Source organism: Arachis ipaensis, chromosome B3 (genome assembly GCF_059453495.1).
Source record: "Arachis ipaensis isolate K30076 ecotype BB chromosome B3, ASM5945349v1, whole genome shotgun sequence".
Lineage (NCBI taxonomy): Eukaryota > Viridiplantae > Streptophyta > Magnoliopsida > Fabales > Fabaceae > Arachis > Arachis ipaensis.
The window spans coordinates 74,771,505-74,789,674 of NC_142438.1; the positions used below are offsets into that span (position 1 = coordinate 74,771,505).

Genomic DNA, 18,170 nt, shown 5'->3' on the forward strand with positions numbered 1-18,170 from the left:
TTCTTATTCCTTTCTTTTATTTCTTTTTCTATTTCACACTTTCAGTCATCGATTTTCCTATGGTTAAACAGGATTTGAAAAAGTTTTAAAACTTGCGAAGAACATGCGTGGACTCACCCGCTGATGAGGGACGCATCATAGAGTAGGTACAATGTCTTTTGGAAACCCTGTTATGTTTATTGGATTTGATGAAATAGAATTCTGTATTTGATTGAAGTTTAATTTAAGTAGCAAGTCTCTGTAATCAAACCGGTGCATATTAGTTGGTTATGGTTGTGTTGTGTTGAATGTGTTAGTTGAATTGATTTATTTTTTTGGTTAATATTATTTTTGGGATTTCACATTTTGCCGTGATGGTTGCTTTGTTGCAGGTCTGTGCCTCCTCTTACATCACAGAAACATCTTGTTTCTGATAATAAAACAAAATAAAACAAAACAAAACCAATGCACTCAGACAGGCAAAAGCTCTAGGAGATGAATTGGTTGCGGGTCTGGTGAGTGATGAGGAGATCTTCGCCAATAAAGGCCCGTCTATTTTGTCCATGGAGGAGAGGTACTAATATTTGGTCCTTTTCTGTTTTGCTCCTAGTGATTTTCTCCTAGACAAAATCTAATTTAGCTTAAACATAAGACTAGAGACTTTGCAACAAGGGAATAAACTTGTTTGTTTGAATAACTCAAGTGTGCCAACATTGTAAAAGAATTAATGTTGAGAATGTATTTTGTCTTCCAGGCTGACCCTTGTTATTGAATTGAAATGGGTGGACGAAGTCATAACCGATGCTCCTTATGCAATTACTGAGGAATTCTTGAATCATCTTTTCTATGAATACAACATTGACTATGTCATACATGGAGATGACCCTTGCCTGCTTCCAGATGGAACAGATGCTTATGCTGCAGTAAAGAAAGCTGGCTGATACAAGCAAATTAAACGTACTGAAGGAGTTTCCAGCACAGATGATGTTGGTAAGATTTGTCTCTTCTTATGTTCGAAGATAGCAGAAATCTTGTGTTGTTGATGATAAAGTTAATTTTCTTGTTCCAAGTGTTATATTGATAAAAATTGGGTGGTAGGTAAAAGCTAATTATGTGTATGATCTCTGTTTCTATACAGGAAGAATTATGTCTTCGTTAAAAGATCAAAAAGCTCGCGAAGATCTTAATGGTACTGATGCAAAACCTTAAGAAGAAAGCAAGCCAAAGGTTTCCCACTGGTCCCAATTCCTACCAACTTCCTGACATATTGTACAGTTTTCAAATGACAAGGTATTTTGATTATCAATGCTTATATATCTTGACTTGCTGAGACAGACACTGATTTGAAATTTATGCCACATTCATTGGTTTCAAGATGAAAATATTTTGAGCGAATTTGCTCATTAGTTTTTGGAAATATTTTGCATGATAATTCATTGTGGCTTCATCCTCTTTTAGGGGCCTGGACCTGATGCTCGTATTGTATACATTGATGGGGCATTTGATCTCTTCCATGCTGGGCACGTTGAGGTATACATGAGTTTTCTATAGGTGTGCAACAGTCAAATAGCAGTATTTGATATGGATGTCTTAATTCAGTATTTCCTATTCTCTCAGATACTTAAGAAGGCTAGGCAGCTCGGAGATTTTCTTCTTGTTGGTATCTGATGAGCGGATAATTTATACGCTTTTTGGCATTGTTTTTACATAGTTTTTAGTATGATTTAGTTAGTCTTTAGTATATTTTTATTAGTTTTTAAATAAAAATCACATTTCTGGACTTTACTATGAGTTTGTGTGTTTTTCTGTGATTTCAGGTAATTTCTGGCTGAAATTGAGGGACTTGAGCAAAAATCAGATTCAGAGGTTGAAGAAGGACTGCAGATGCTGTTGGATTCTGACCTCCCTGCACTCAAAGTGGATTTTCTGGAGCTACAGAAGTCCAAATGGTGCGTTCTCAATTGCGTTGGAAAGTAGCTATCCAGGGTTTTCCAGCAATATATAATAGTTCATACTTTGCCCGAGCTTAGATGACGCAAACTGGCGTTCAACACCAGCTCTCTGCTCTATTCTAGAGTTAAACGCCAGAAACAGGTTGCAAAGCAGAGTTAAATGCCAGAAACAGGTTACAAACTGGCGTTCAACTCCAAGGAAGACCTCTACACGTGAAAGCTTCAATGCTCAGCCCAAGCACAAACCAAGTGGGCCCGGAAGTGGATTTCTGCATCATTTACTCATTTTTGTAACCCTAGTAACTAGTTTAGTGTAAATAGAACTTTTTACTATTGTATTCAGGGTCTTTGGATCTGATCTTTGATTAGTCTTATGCTATCTTAGACCTTTATGGAGGCTGGCCATTCGGCCATGCCTAGACCTTCATCACTTATGTATTTTCAATGGTAGAGTTTCTACACACCATAGATTAAGGTGTGGAGCTCTGCTGTTCCTCATGAATTAATGCAAAGTACTACTATTTTTCTATTCAATTCAAGCCTATTTCTTCTCTAAGATATTCATTCGCACATAAGAACATGATGAATGTGATGATTATGTGACGCTCATCATCATTCTCACTTATGAATGCGTGCCTGACAAACACTTCCATTCTACATGCAAACAAGCTTGAATGTGTATCTCTTAGCCTCCTGATCGGTGAGATCAGAGTCTTCGTGGTATAGGATAGAACTATTGGCGGCCATTCTTGAGGTCCGGAAAGTCTAAACCTTGTCTGTGGTATTTCGAGTAGGATCCGGGAAGGGATGGCTGTGACGAGCTTCAAACTCGCGAGTGCTGGGCGTAGTGACAGACGCAAAAGGATTACTGAATCCTATTCCAGTATGATCGAGAATCGACAGATGAATAGCCGTGCGGTGACAGTGCATCTTGGACCATTTTCACTGAGAGGATGGGAAGTAGCCATTGACAACGGTGATGCCCTACACAAAGCTTGCCATGGAAAGGAGTATGAATAATTGGATGAAGACAGCAGGAAAGCAGAGGTTCAGGAGGAACGAAAGCATCTCTATACGCTTATCTGAAATTTTCACCAATAACTTACATAAGTATCTCTATCCCATTTTATGTTTTATTTATCTTTTAATTATTAAAAGTCTATAACCATTTGAATCCGCCTGACTGAGATTTACAAGGTGACCATAGCTTGCTTCAAGCCGACAATCTCTGTGGGATCGACCCTTACTCACGTAAGGTTTATTACTTGGACGACCCAGTGCACTTGCTGGTTAGTTGTGTGAAGTTGTGACAAAGTGTGTGAATTACGTTCTGAGCAGCAAGTTTTTGGCACCGTTGTTAAGGATCACAATTTCGTGCACCAAGTTTTTGGTGCCGTTGTCGGGGATTGTTCGAGTTTGGACAACTAACGGTTCATCTTGTTGCTCAGATTAAGTAATTTTATGCTTTTTGTTTTTATTCTTTTATTTTCGAAAAATTATCAAAAAAAAAAGAAAAAAATATATAATATAAAATATTTTTCAAAAAAAAATTTAATTTATGTTCTTCAGAATTTTTAAGAAGGAATTCTAGAGTTTCATGAGACATGTTGAAGCCTGGCTGGCTGTAAAGCCATGTCTAATTCTTTTGGACCGAGGCTTCCATTCATCAGCACATAAGCAAGTTGAATGAAGTATCAGCTGTTGTATGTCTGATTTGTATTTGCTAAAGCTTGGCTAGCCATTGGCCATGTCTAGTGTTTTGGACCGGATCTTTCACTGAAAGCGTGGCTGGCTAGTAAGCCATGTCTAATTCCTGGACCGGAGTTTTAGACTAACATTGCAAGATTCCTGGAGTTCCTATTAAAAATTTTTGAAATCCTTATTTTCCTTTTCAAAATAATTTTTGAAAAATCCAAAAAAAAAATTTAATAAAATTATAAAACCAAAAATAATTGTGTTTCTTGTTTGAGTCTTGTGTAAAATTGTAAGTTTGGTGTCAATTGCATATTTTTTCAAACTTTCTAGCATTTTTCAAAAATTCATGCATTACATTCTTCATGATCTTCAAGTTGTTCTTGGTAAGTCTTCTTGTTTGATCTTTAAAATTTCTTGTTTTATGTCCTTTCTTGTTTTTCATATGCATTTTCAATTTGTTAGTGTCTAAAATTAAAAATTTCTAAGTTTGGTGTCTTGCATGTTTTTCTTTTCTTAAAAATTTTCAAAAAAAACATGTTCTTAGTGTTCATCTTGACATTCAAAGTGTTCTTGCATGCATCATGTGTTTTGATCCAAAATTTTCATGCATTAAGTCTTTTTGATTTTTTTCTCTCTCATCATTAAAATTCAAAAAAAAAATATCTTTCCCTTCTTTCACTCATAAATTTCGAAGATTTGAGTTGACTTTTTCAAAACTTTTTAAAATTTAGTTATTTCTTATGAGTCAAGTCAAATTTTCAATTTAAAAATCCTGTCTTTTTCAAATCTTTTTCAAAAATCAAATCTTTTTTATTTTTTCCTTCATAATTTTCAAAAATTTCAAATTGATTTTCAAAAATCTTTTTCTCATTTTGTTTCATAAGTTCAAAATCTTTACTAACAATTAATGTGATTAATTCAAAAATTTTAAGTTTGTTACTTGACTAGTAAGAAAGGTTCAATCTTTAAACTCTAGAATCATATCTTTTTAGTTTCTTGTTAGTCAAGTAATCAACTTTAATTTTCAAAATCAAATCTTTTTAATTTCCTTTTCAAATCTTTTTCAAATTAAATGTCAATCACATCTTTTTCAAAATCAATTTCAAAATCTTTTCTAACTTCTTATCTTTTCAAAAATTAATTTTCAAATCTTTTTCAATTAACTACTTGACTTTTTGTTTGATTTTAAAAGTTTACTATTTCAATCATATCTTTTTCAAAACTACCTAACTAATTCTCTCTCTAATTTTCGAAAATCACCTTCCTCTTTTTCAAAATTTCTTTTAAATTAACTATTTGTTTTAAATTTTACTTTGATTTAATTTTATTTTTCTTTTTAAGTTTTTGAATTTTAACTTTAATTTCAAATTAAAAACAAAAATATTTTTATTTTATTTTATTTAATTTTCGAATTCTTCCCTCTCTCATCTCCTTCTAATTATTTATTCATCTACTAACACTTCTCTTCCACCCAAGAATTTGAACTCACTCTTCCCCTCTGTGTTTGGATTCTTATCTTTCCCTTCCTCTATTCTTCTCTTCTTATACTTACATAAGGAATCTCTATACTGTGACATAGAGGATTCCATATTTTCTTTTCTGTTTTCTTCTTTTTCATATGAACAGGAACAAGGATAAGAAAATTCTTGTTGAAGCTGATCCTGAACCTGTAAGGACTCTGAAGAGGAAGCTAAGGGAAGCTAAAGCACAACTCTCTGGAGAAAATCTGACAGAAATTTTTGAAAAAGAAGGAGACATGGCCGAAAATAACAACAATGCAAGGAAGATGCTTAGTGACTTTACTGCACCAAATTCCAATTTACATGGAAGAAGCATCTCAATCCCTGCCATTGGAGCAAACAATTTTGAGCTAAAGCCTCAATTAGTTTCTCTGATGCAACAGAACTGCAAGTTTCATGGACTTCCATCAGAAGATCCGTATCAGTTCTTAACTGAATTCTTGCAGATCTGTGATACTGTTAAGACCAATGGGGTTAGCTCCGAGGTCTACAGGCTTATGTTTTTCTCATTTGCTGTAAGAGACAGAGCTAGAATATGGTTGGACTCTCAACCTAAAGATAGCCTGAACTCTTGGGATAAGCTGGTCACGGCTTTCTTAGCCAAGTTCTTTCCTCCTCAAAAGCTTAGTAAGCTTAGAGTGGATGTTCAAACCTTCAAACAGAAAGAAGGTGAATCCCTCTATGAAGCTTGGGAGAGATACAAGGAACTGACCAAGAAGTGTCCTTCTGACATGCTTTCAGAATGGACCATCCTGGATATATTATATGATGGTCTGTCTGAATTATCAAAGATGTCATTGGACCATTCTGTAGGTGGATCCATTCATCTAAAGAAAACGCCTACAGAAGCTCAGGAACTCATTGACATGGTTGCAAATAACCAGTTCATGTACACTTCTGAAAGGAATCCTATGAGTAATGGGACGCCTCAGAGGAAGGGAGTTCTTGAAATTAATGCTCTGAATGCCATATTGGCTCAGAACAAAATATTGACTCAGCAAGTTAATATGATTTCTCAGAGTCTGAATGGATTGTAAGCTGCATCCAATAGTACTCAAGAGGCATCTTCTGAAGAAGAAGCTTATGATCCTGAGAACCCTGCAATAGCAGAGGTGAATTACATGGGGGAACCCTATGGGAATACCTATAATCTCTCATGGATAAATCATCCAAATTTCTCATGGAAGGATCAACAAAAGCCTCAACAAGGCTTTAATAATGGTGAAAGAAACAGGTTTAGTAATAGCAAGCCTTTTCCATCATCCACTCAGCAACAGACAGAGAATTCTGAGCAGAATCCATCTAGGTTAGCAAATATAGTCTCTGATCTATCTAAGGCCACTTTAAGTTAATTTCATGAATGAAACAAGGTCCTCCATTAGAAATTTGGAGGCACAAGTGGGCCAGCTGAGTAAAAGGGTCATTGAAACCCCTCCTAGTACTCTCCCAAGCAATACAGAAGAGAATCCAAAAAGAGAGTGCAAGGCCATTACCTTACTTGGCATGGCCGAACCCAAAGAGGAGGAGAAGGACGTGAATCCTAGTGAGGAAGACCTCCTGGGACGCTCAGTGACCAATAAGGAGTTTCCCTTTGAGGAACCAAAGGAATCTGAGGCTCATCTAGAGACCATAGAGATTCCATTGAACCTCCTTCTGCCCTTCATGAGCTCTGATGAGTATTCTTTCTCTGAAGAGGATGAAGACATTACTGAAGAGCAAGTTGCTAAATACCTTGGTGCAATCATGAAGCTGAATGCCAAGCTATTTGGTAATGAGACTTGGGAAGATGAACCTCCCTTGCTCACCAATGAACTAAATGCATTGGATAGGCAGAAATTACCTCAAAAGAAACAGGATCCTGATAAATTCCTAATTCCCTGTAACATAGGCACCATGACCTTTGAGAAGGCTTTGTGTGACCTGGGGTCAGGATAAACTTAATGCCACTCTCTGTAATGGAGAAACTTGGGATTTTTGAGGTGTAAGCTGCCAGAATCTCTTTAGAGATGGCAGACAACTCAAGAAAAAAGGCTTATGGACAAGTAGAGGACGTGTTAGTAAAGGTTGAAGGCCTTTACATCTCTGCTGATTTCATAATCCTAGACACTGGGAAGGATGAGGATGAATCCATCATCCTTGGAAGACCCTTCCTAGCCACAGCAAGAGCTGTGATTGATGTGGACAGAGGAGAGTTGGTCCTTCAACTGAATGAGGACAACCTTGTGATTAAAAATCAAGGATCTCCTTCTGTAACCATGGAGAGTAAGCATGAAAAGCTTCTCTCACTGCAGAGTAAACCAAAGCCCCCACAGTCAAACTCTAAGTTTGGTGTTGAACCCCATATTCAAACTCTAAGTTTGGTGTTGGGAGGTTCCAACAATACTCTGAACATCTGTGAGGCTCCATGAGAGCTCATTGTCAAGCTATTGACATTAAAAAAGCACTTGTTGGGAGGCAACCCAATGTTATTTAATTATATCTATTTTATTTTATTGTTATTTTATGTTTTTTTTAGGTTGATGATCATGTGGAGTTACAAAAATTACTGAAAAATCAAAAATAGAATGAAAAACAGCTTTAAAAACAGATCACCCTGGAGGAAGAACTTACTGGCGTTTAAACGCCAGTAAGAAGCATCAAGCTGGCGTTTAACGCCAGAAAGAAGCATCAAGCTGGCGTTAAACGCCAGAAAAAGTACCAAACTGGCGTTTAACGCCAGAACAGAGCATGGAAGTGGCATTAAATGCCAGAAATAGGCTACATTTGGGCATTTAACACCAAAAACAAGCAGCAAGCTGGCGTTTAACGCCAGACATGCATGCTAAGGGCGTTTTACACGCCTAATTGGAGCAGGGATGTTAAGTCCTTGACCCCACAGGATCCCCACATTTTTTTCTCTCCTCTTCACACCTTTTCATAACTCTCTTCTACAAATACCCCTCACCAATCACCTCAATCACTCTTCCCCGTCACCTCTTCCCCACTCACATCTATCCTCTCTTCCCCAAAAATCCCACCTACCTCCAAAATTCAAACTCTTTTCCCTCCCAAACCCAACCCTAATGACTGAACCCTAAACCTTCCCCCACTCCTATATAAACCCCTCTTTCCTTCTTTATTTTCATACAACACAACCCTTTCTTCTTCCCCTTGGCCGAATACACACCTCTCTCCCTCTCCTCCATTTTTCTTCTTCTTCTCCTTCTTTCTTTCTTCTTTTGCTCACGGACGAGCAAACATTTTAAGTTTGGTGTGGTAAAAGCATAGCTTTTTATTTTTCCATAACCATTAATGGCACCTAAGGCCAGAGAAACCTCAAGAAAGAAGAAAGGAAAGGCAATTGCTTCCACCTCTGAGTCATGGGAGATGGAGAGATTCATCTCAAAGGTCCATCAAGACCACTTCTATGAAGTTGTGGCCAAGAAGAAAGTGATTCCTGAGGTTTCTTTCAAGCTAAAAAAGAATGAGTATCCAGAGATTCGACATGAGATCCGAAGAAGAAGTTGGGAAGTTCTCACCAACTCCATTCAACAAGCCGGTTCAATTGAGAAGACTGGACCTTAAGCCTGTAGCTAGAGGATGGTTGGAGTTCATTCAACGCTCAATCATTCCTACTAGCAACCGGTCTGAAGTTACTATAGACCGGGCCATCATGATCCATAGTATCATGATGAGGGAGGAAGTGGAAGTTCATGAGATTATACCTCAAGAACTCTACAAGGTGGCTGACAAGTCCTCCAGTTTGGCAAGGTTAGCCTTTCCTCACCTCATTTGTCACATCTGCAATTCGGCTGGAATTGACATAGAGGGAGACATCCTCATTGAAGAGGACAAGCCCATCACTAAGAAAAGGATGGAGCAAACAAGAGATCATGGACCTCAACAAGAGCATGAGGAATTCCCTCACCAAGAAATCCCTAAGATGCCTCAAGGGATACATTTTTCTCCTCACAACTATTGGGAGCAACTAAGGATAGGAGCACCAAAATCACTAGGGATGAAGCAATAAAGACAAGGAAGAGACATAGAGGAGCTCAAGAGCACCATTGGTTCTTCAAGAAGAGGAAGACGTCACCCTCACTAAGGTGGACACATTCCTTAATCTTCTTGTTCTTATTTTCTGTTTTTCGTTTACTATGCTTTATGTTTAATTATGTTTGTGTCTTTATTACATGATCATTAGTATTTAAGTGTCTATGTCTTAAAGCTATGAATGTCCTATGAATCTATCACCTCTCTTAAATGAAAAATGCTTTAATTACAAAAGAACAAGAAGTACATGGTTTCGAATTCATCCTTGAAACTGGTTTAATTATTTTGATGTGGTGACAATACTTTTTGTTTTCTGAATGAATGCTTGAACACTGCATATGTCTTTTGAAATTGTTGTTTATGAATATTAAATATGTTGGCTCTTGAAAGAATGATAAAAAAGGAGACATGTTATTTGATAATCTGAAAAATCATAAAATTGATTCTTGAAGCAAGAAAAAGTAGTGAATAAAGAAGAGCTTGTGAAAAAAAAGAAAAAAAAAATGGCAAAAAAAAAAGAGAGAAAGAAAAAGAAAAAGCAAGCAGAAAAAGCCAAAAGCTCTTTAAACCAAAAGGCAAGAGCAAAAAGCCAATAGCCCTTAAAACCAAAAGGCAAGGGTAATAAAAAGGATCCAAGGCTTTGAGCATCAGTGGATAGGAGGGCCTAAAGGAATAAAATCCTGGCCTAAGCGGCTAAACCAAGCTGTCCTAAACCATGTGCTTGTGGCGTGAAGGTGTCAAATGAAAACTTGAGACTGAGCAGTTAAAGTCGAGGTCCAAAGCAAAAGAAGAGTGTGCTTAAGAACCATGGACACCTCTAATTGGGGACTTTAGCAAAGCTGAGTCACAATCTGAAAAGGTTCACCCAGTTATGTGTCTGTGGCATTTATGTATCCGGTGGTAATACTAGAAAACAAAGTGCTTAGGGCCACTGCCAAGACTCATAAAGTAGCTGTGTTCAAGAATCAACATACTGAACTAGGAGAATCAATAACACTATCTAAATTCTAAATTCCTATAGATGCCAATCATTCTAAACTTCAAGGGATAAAGTAAGATGCCAAAACTATTCAAGAGGCAAAAAGCTACTAGTCCCGCTCATCTGATTGGAGCTAAGTTTCATTGATATTTTGGAATTTATAGTATATTCTCTTCTTTTTATCCTATTTGATTTTCAGTTGCTTGGGGACAAGCAATAATTTAAGTTTGGTGTTGTGATGAGCGGATAATTTATACGCTTTTTGGCATTGTTTTTACATAGTTTTTAGTATGATTTAGTTAGTTTTTAGTATATTTTTATTAGTTTTTAAATAAAAATCACATTTCTGGACTTTACTATGAGCTTGTGTGTTTTTCTGTTGTTTCAGGTAATTTTTGGCTGAAATTGAGGGACTTGAGCAAAAATCAGATTCAGAGGTTGAAGAAGGACTGTAGATGCTGTTGGATTCTGACCTCCCTGCACTCAAAGTGGATTTTCTGGAGCTACAGGAGTCCAAATGGCGCGTTCTCAATTGCGTTGGAAAGTAGCTATCCAGGGTTTTCCAGCAATATATAATAGTCCATACTTTGCCCGAGCTTAGATAACGCAAACTGGCGTTCAACGCCAGCTCTCTGCCCTATTCTGGAGTTAAACGCCAGAAACAGGTTGCAAAGCTGAGTTAAACGCCAGAAACAGGTTTCAAACTGGCATTCAACTCCAAGAAAGACCTCTGCACGTGAAAGCTTTAATGCTCAGCCCAAGTACACACCAAGTGGGCCTGGAAGTGGATTTCTGCATCATTTACTCATTTTTGTAACCCTAGTAACTAGTTTAGTATAAATAGAAATTTTTACTATTGTATTCAGGGTCTTTGGATCTGATCTTTGATCAGTCTTATGCTATCTTAGACCTTTATAGAGGCTGGCCATTCGGCCATGCCTGGACCTTCATCACTTATGTATTTTCAACGGTAGAGTTTCTACACACCATAGATTAAGGTGTGGAGCTCTGTTGTTCCTCATGAATTAATGCAAAGTACTATTGTTTTTCTATTCAATTCAAGCCTATTTCTTCTCTAAGATATTCATTCGCACACAAGAACATGATGAATGTGATGATTATGTGACGCTCATCATCATTCTCACTTATGAACGCATGCCTGACAAACACTCCGTTCTACATGCAAACAAGCTTGAATGTGTATCTCTTAGCCTCCTGATCGTGAGATCAGAGTCTTCGTGGTATAGGATAGAACTATTGGCGGCCATTCTTGAGGTCCAGAAAGTCTAAACCTTGTCTGTGGTATTCCGAGTAGGATCCGGGAAGGGATGGCTGTGACGAGCTTCAAACTCGCGAGTGCTGGGCATAGTGACAGACGCAAAAGGATTACTGAATCCTATTCCAGTATGATCGAGAACCGACAGATGAATAGCCGTGCGGTGACAGCGCATCTTGGACCATTTTCACTAAGAGGATGGAAAGTAGCCATTGACAACGGTGATGCCCTATACACAAAGCTTGCCATGGAAAGGAGTATGAATGATTGGATGAAGACAGCAGAAAAGCAGAGGTTCAGGAGGAACGAAAGCATCTCTATACGCTTATCTGAAATTCTCACTAATGACTTACATAAGTATCTCTATCCCATTTTATGTTTTATATATCTTTTAATTATTAAAACTCTATAACCATTTGAATCTTCCTGACTGAGATTTACAAGGTGACCATAGCTTGCTTCAAGCCGACAATCTCCATGGGATCGACCCTTACTCACGTAAGGTTTATTACTTGGACGACCCAGTGAACTTGCTGGTTAGTTGTGCAAAGTTGTGACAAAGTGTGTGAATTACGTTCCGAGCACCAAGTTTTTGGCGCCGTTGTTAAGGATCACAATTTTGTGCACCAGTATCCACTCAGACGAGACTGTGAGGTATGCAATTTTTTATCATGTAAAATTGAAGTAATAGCTATGATCCAAGTTAATACTACTGTTTTAACTCTTTCCTAGCAGTCAATAGGCATTTGGTTTAAATATACATGTAATGTTGTTACAAAGAATTTGATCCTTGTTACTTATCTAGCCTAAAATATTTTTTGTTTTGTTACTTAAGTTCACAACTATAACAGGTTTTGGGATCACGTTTCTGTGTCTGAGATGGAAAAATCCTTGGTTTTTCAGCTGCTGCCTCTGCTTTTTTTATTTCTTATTTTTTTCAACCTCTCCTTTTGCTTTCTTTTTCTTTAATGTATGTGTTTTTTGAAGCCTCACAAACTTTAATTTTAAGTTTCAGGCTTTCTTTTTCTTTGGGGAGAGGAGAGAGAGGAGAGGAGAGGAGAGGAGATGAGAGGTTGTTCAGACTAGAATTGAATATCCCTTCTTATTTCTTTCTTTTTCATTTGCTGGGACTTCTTAGTTCTACAGTTGCTAAAAAAGCACACTGCTTTGCACTTTGCAGCTCTCTAAATTATTTCAAGATTTTTTCCATTTTCTTCTCGTAAAGTTTCTTATTTGGAAACCACCTTTACTACTGAAAAACTAACATGTGAACTTAATTATATATTTATGTTTGTGTGATTTTTGTTGATGTCACAATACAAAATTAGATGTTACGTAAAACAATTTTATGTTAAAATTATACACTAACTGAATTTAAAAAAAAAATGATAACAAAATTGCTTTACAAAAATATCTTCTAAAAGCACATGAGAAATTGTCATTTTCTTGGTGTAGTTATACCAACTATTTAACCATTGTGACAAAAACATATCAAGACTAATTAATTACCTGCATTCAAGCAAAAGGGTGTTACTCAAGGGCAATAGAGTTAAACACTGTCCACTATTAGATTCCTATAGAAATATCTCTCATGTCTAGATTCTATTTTTTGTAATTCATCATGGGTACACTATATTTACCATGTGTGTGATGATGCAAGATATACCTGGGTTCTTTTAAACTGCTATGCTTTCCAGGTATGTTTTACAAACAAAATATTGTTCTATATTCTCTATTTTTTCAGGTGGGATACAATTTTTATGCACTTTTTTTCTATTTTTGAACTTTCTCTTTGATGACAAGTCATCTTAGCCTAGTTTTACTAGCCTTTTTCTTTGTTTTTATTTGGTTTTATGCACTTTCTTGCATTCTAAGTAAGTAATTTGGAATGGAAATGCATGGTTTCTTTGAATCAAACAACCACCAATTAATTGATGCTAAATCATGAGGTTTGAGCTAAATTTAATTGATTTTTAATGATTTATAAACCTTGTGAATTTGGTGATACTTTGATTGGTTGTTTTGATTACTTGTAGGTGAAGAAAAGAAAAAAAATAAGAAAAGCGTAGCCTAAGGAGCACGATCTAAGCAAAGAAAGAAAGCGTGGCACAAGAAAAAGAAGCGTGGCTCAAAGAAGGAGAAGCATAAGTGCATTCAAGAAACAAGGGCACAAAGCTCTTGCCAAGAGCTTTAAAGCTCTTGTGGAGAGCTTTCCTTCAAAGAATCAAGAGCCAAGCTCTTGGCAAAGAGCTTTGAATCTCTTGCCAAAGAGCTTTATCAAGAACACATGAAGAAGGAACCAAGAACCAAGCTCTTGGCAAAGAGCTTTGAAGCTCTTGCCAAAGAGCTTTTTCGTGCATGCCATGGAGAAAATCAAGAAGGAAAAGCTCACTAATGCACTCACCAAGACTTGAACCCATGACCAAGAGGAGAGGGGCCAGCGCTACTTCACAAGGAAAAACAAGCCAAAATTAGCTTGTTTTCACTCACCAAGGTTCGAACTAGGCACCTCAAGGAAGTAAGGCCTTGTGCGCCACTCATGTGCCAAGAAAAAATTGGCTTGTCTTCCTTCACCAAGGATTGAACCGGGCACCTCAAGGAAGCAAGACTTTGCGGGCTTCTCTAGTGCCAAGGAAATTAGCTCTACAAGTGCTCCACCCAAGATTTGAACCAAGGACCTCAAGGACAAGTAAAGCTCTTGGCAGCTTTCAAGCTCTTGCAAAGAGCTTTGTTCCCTTGGACCGTGCACAACACATTGGAAGAAAAGGGAACCAAAGCTCTTGGCCAAAGCTCTTGCCAAGAGCCGAACTCTTCCCTGGGAGGTGCACCATGGGCTGAAAATTGAACTAAAAATCCAAATTAATTCATTTCTTCACCAAATCAAAAGCCCATCCAAATTCTAAAATCCAAGAATAGAAAGTGTATAAATAGGAGCTAGTTTGATGTAATTAGAACCTTTTTGACACCTTTAGAATTTACTTTGAATTTTTCTTTTGAACTTTCATTTTCATTTTGAAGTTAGATCTTAGAGAATTGGGAAGGAGAATTGATCTCTCTTCTTCCTTGTTCTTGCTTGAGCACTCTTTTATTTTCTTGTTTTTGATCTTGGGTGAAGAATTGAAGAACTTCTGTTTCAATCTCACCTTGAGATCTCTTGTTTACTTTCTCTGCATAATTGAATTTCCATTTTTGTTTACTGCATCTTCTCTTATTCTTCTTCTACAAATTCTGCAATTTACTTTTCTTTATTTCCTTTTGCAATTGTTCTTGTTGGATCAAGGAAGGATTTGAGATCTAGACTTGTTTTCTAGTCTCTTCCACTCCTGAGATCTTCAACTTCTTTTAATTTGCTGCAACTTAAGCATAAGTCATTTTCTGTTTTAATTTCTCAAACATTTTTACTTTTCTGTTTAGATCTACTTTACTTCAATTCACCTTCTACTCTTCTGTTTAATTGCAATTCACTTGTTCTCGTTTAAATTCTGCAATCCTAATTCCCAACTCCTTTTATAATTCAAGCAATTTACATTTCTTGCAATCTAAGTTTCTGCAATTTAATTTACTTGTTCTTTAAGATTCAGCTTATTTACTTTCTTTGCTCTTTCATTTAGTGCAATTTCCCCTTCTCCCTTTACATTCCAAGCAATTTAGTTGCTGTCAATTACAAACAACTCAACCAATACTTGATTCGCTTGACTAAATCAACCACTAAACTAAAATTGCTCAATCCTTCAATCCCTGTGGGATCGACCTCACTCATGTGAGTTATTATTACTTGATGCGACCCGGTCCACTTACCGGTGAGTTTTGTGTTGGATCATTTTCCACACATCAAGTTTTTGCCGCCGTTGCCGGGGATTGATTAGATTGACAATGATTAAGTGAAGTGGAGATCTAGATCAAGCACTTTTTATTTTCTGTTTCTTTAATTTTTGACTAACACACTAATTGTTTGAATTTTCGCTTAAGCCAATTAACATTTCACTTCAGCCATGGATTGAAGTGTTATTGATTTCTGGTGTTGTGATTCTTATGCTTTGGGTGTATGTCAGGTACAAGGAAAATTATACCCACATTTTGTGAACAAGACGAAAGAACCCTCAGAAGATTAAGAAGAGCTGAAAGAGGGAAAAACATTGTTGGAGAAGAGGATTCAGAAGAAGAGTTCCAAGATATGGAGGAACACTTAACAAATCCACCAAATGGAGCTGAAGGAGCAGCCAATAACAACAATAATCCACCACAGAGAAGAGTTTTGGCTTCCTACACATGTGCAGACCCTAGACATTGTGGGAGTAGCATTCTTACCCCAAATGTGAATGCAAATAACTTTGAACTAAAGCCACAACTCATCACCTTGGTTCAAAACAATTGTTCTTATGGAGGAGGACCACTTGAAGACCCTAACCAACACTTGTCCACCTTCTTGAGGATTTGTGACACTGTCAAAACCAATGGTGTGCACCCTGACAGCTACAAGCTACTGCTATTTCCATTTTCTCTCAGAGACAAAGCCACTCAATGGTTGGAATCCTTCCCAAGAGACAGCATCAACAATTGGGATGATCTAGTAACCAAGTTCCTTGCCAAGTTTTACCCACCTCAAAGAGTTATTAGATTGAAGACTGAAGTGCAAACATTCACACAAATGGATGCTGAACCCTTGTATGAGGCATGGAAACGATACAAAGCTCTAATCAGGAAGTGTCCACCAGGAATGTTTAGTGAGTGGGACAGATTGCAAAATTTCTATGAAGGCTTGACACTGAAATCTCAAGAGGCTTTGGATTATTCATCAGGAGGCTCTTTACAATTAATGAAAATGGCAGAGGAAGCTCAAAATCTCATTGATATGGTGGCCAACAATCAATATTTCTTTGCTCACCAAAGGCAACGCCAACCATCACAAAGGAAAGGAGTGATGGAGTTGGAAGGAGTGAACTCAATCTTGGCTCAAAACAAAATGATGCAGCAGCAAATTTAACAACAATTTGAGCAAATGGCCAAGAGGATTGATAGCCTCCAAGTTGCAGCAATTAACACAAGCCAACCATCATCCACATGGGGGCAGAATGAAGAAACTCAAGAGGAGCAGCAGCAAGAACAAGTCCAGTACATGCACAACCAAAATTCTTGGCCAAATGAAGTCTAGGGTGATACTTACAACCCTTCTTGGAAGAACCACCCAAACCTTAGGTGGGGAGACAATCACAACCAGAGTCAACAACCATGGCAGAAAAACTCAAATCAAAACACTTCAAGAAATAACCAAAACCACAACCAGCAGCAAACTAACCAAAACCCTTACAGAAACCCCAAAACAACTACCCCAACTCCAACCATTACCCATCCAATAATCAAACCTCAAATCAAAACACTTACCCTCAACCCTTAACACCCCACAATCAACCAATCTCACAAGAATCTCAAAGGATTAACAACTTGGAGCTCTTGATGGAAAAGATGATGAAAAATCAAGAGATGACATTAAGGAACCAGGAAGCCTCTATGAAAAATATGGAAAGACAAATTGGACAACTCTCCAAGCAGATTGCCATCGAAAGGCCGTCAAGCTCACTACCAAGTGACACCATTCCTAATCCAAAAGAGGAGTGCAAGGCAATACAACTGAGGAGTGGAAAAATTCTGGTGAAAAATGAAGAAGCGACCAAGAAGCCAAAGGAAAATGAGAGGGAGCAAGCTGAAGAAGAGAAAGCCAATGATAATGATGTAACAGCAAGTAAGAAAACTCATAATCAAGCTCAAGAAAAGGGAGACCAGCCACAAAAATCAAGAAAAGGGAAGGAAGCAATGAGAGAGCCAATCAAGGAACAAAGGCACGGAGTGAACTTCACACCACCTTTGCCATATCCTCAAAGATTCAACAAAGAGACTAAGGACCAACACTTCCCAAAATTTCTTGAAATCTTCAAGAAGTTGGAGATCAATATTCCCTTAGCTGAAGCATTTGAGCAAATGCCCCTATACGCAAAATTCATGAAGGAACTTATCAACAAGAAGAGGAGTTGGCAAGTTAATGAAACTGTACTGCTTACTGAGGAATGCAGAGCACTAATCCAGAAGGGACTTCCTCCCAAACTCGATGACCCTGGGAGTTTCTTTCTACCCTGCACCATTGGCAGTATGACCATCAACAAGGCGATGTGTGACTTAGGAGCTAGTATCAATCTAATGCCTGCCTCTCTAGTGAACAAGCTAAGCATAAAAGAGGTGAAACCAGTACAGATGTCTCTAGAATTGGTGGACAAATCAGTGATATGCCCCAAGGTATAATTGAGAACCTTCTAGTCAAAGTAGAAAGATTCATCTTTCCTACAAATTTTGTGATCTTAGATTCAGACCAGGATGAGGGCGACTCTATTATACTGGGAAGACCGTTCTTGGCCGCTGCTAGGGCCATCATAGACATAGAGCAAGGAGAATTAACCCTCAGGATGCATGATGAAAGTATCACTCTGAATGTACTGCCAGAAACACAGAGCAGTAATGAAAAAAAGAATGGTACAGAAACGGACAAAGAGAATCTGCAGTGGAAGGAGGGAATCAACAAGACAAACAACAACTGCCCTCCCAATCAAGAGATAGATGATGCAGCTGGTCAAATAGAGAAAGAGACTGTGCAAAATAATGAAGAAGTTCAAGAAGACATTGGAGTAGTGGCAATCAAAAAGAGAAATCTCAAGGGGAAACCTATTGTCAAAGAAGAAAGGTCAACA

The 18,170-nt window shown here is 37.6% G+C and overlaps 1 non-coding gene and 1 pseudogene across 1 annotated transcript; one reads left to right on the forward strand and one right to left on the reverse strand.

Moving 5' to 3' along the window:
• The first annotated feature begins 440 nt into the window (after positions 1-440).
• Positions 441-1,647, forward strand: LOC110270191 (ethanolamine-phosphate cytidylyltransferase-like; annotated as a pseudogene).
• A 4,128-nt stretch (positions 1,648-5,775) lies between these two features.
• On the reverse strand, positions 5,776-5,883 carry LOC148571153 (small nucleolar RNA R71). The gene has a single exon (XR_015909024.1). It is a non-coding gene; the product is annotated as a small nucleolar RNA R71 (small nucleolar RNA).
• Positions 5,884-18,170: the final 12,287 nt, after the last annotated feature.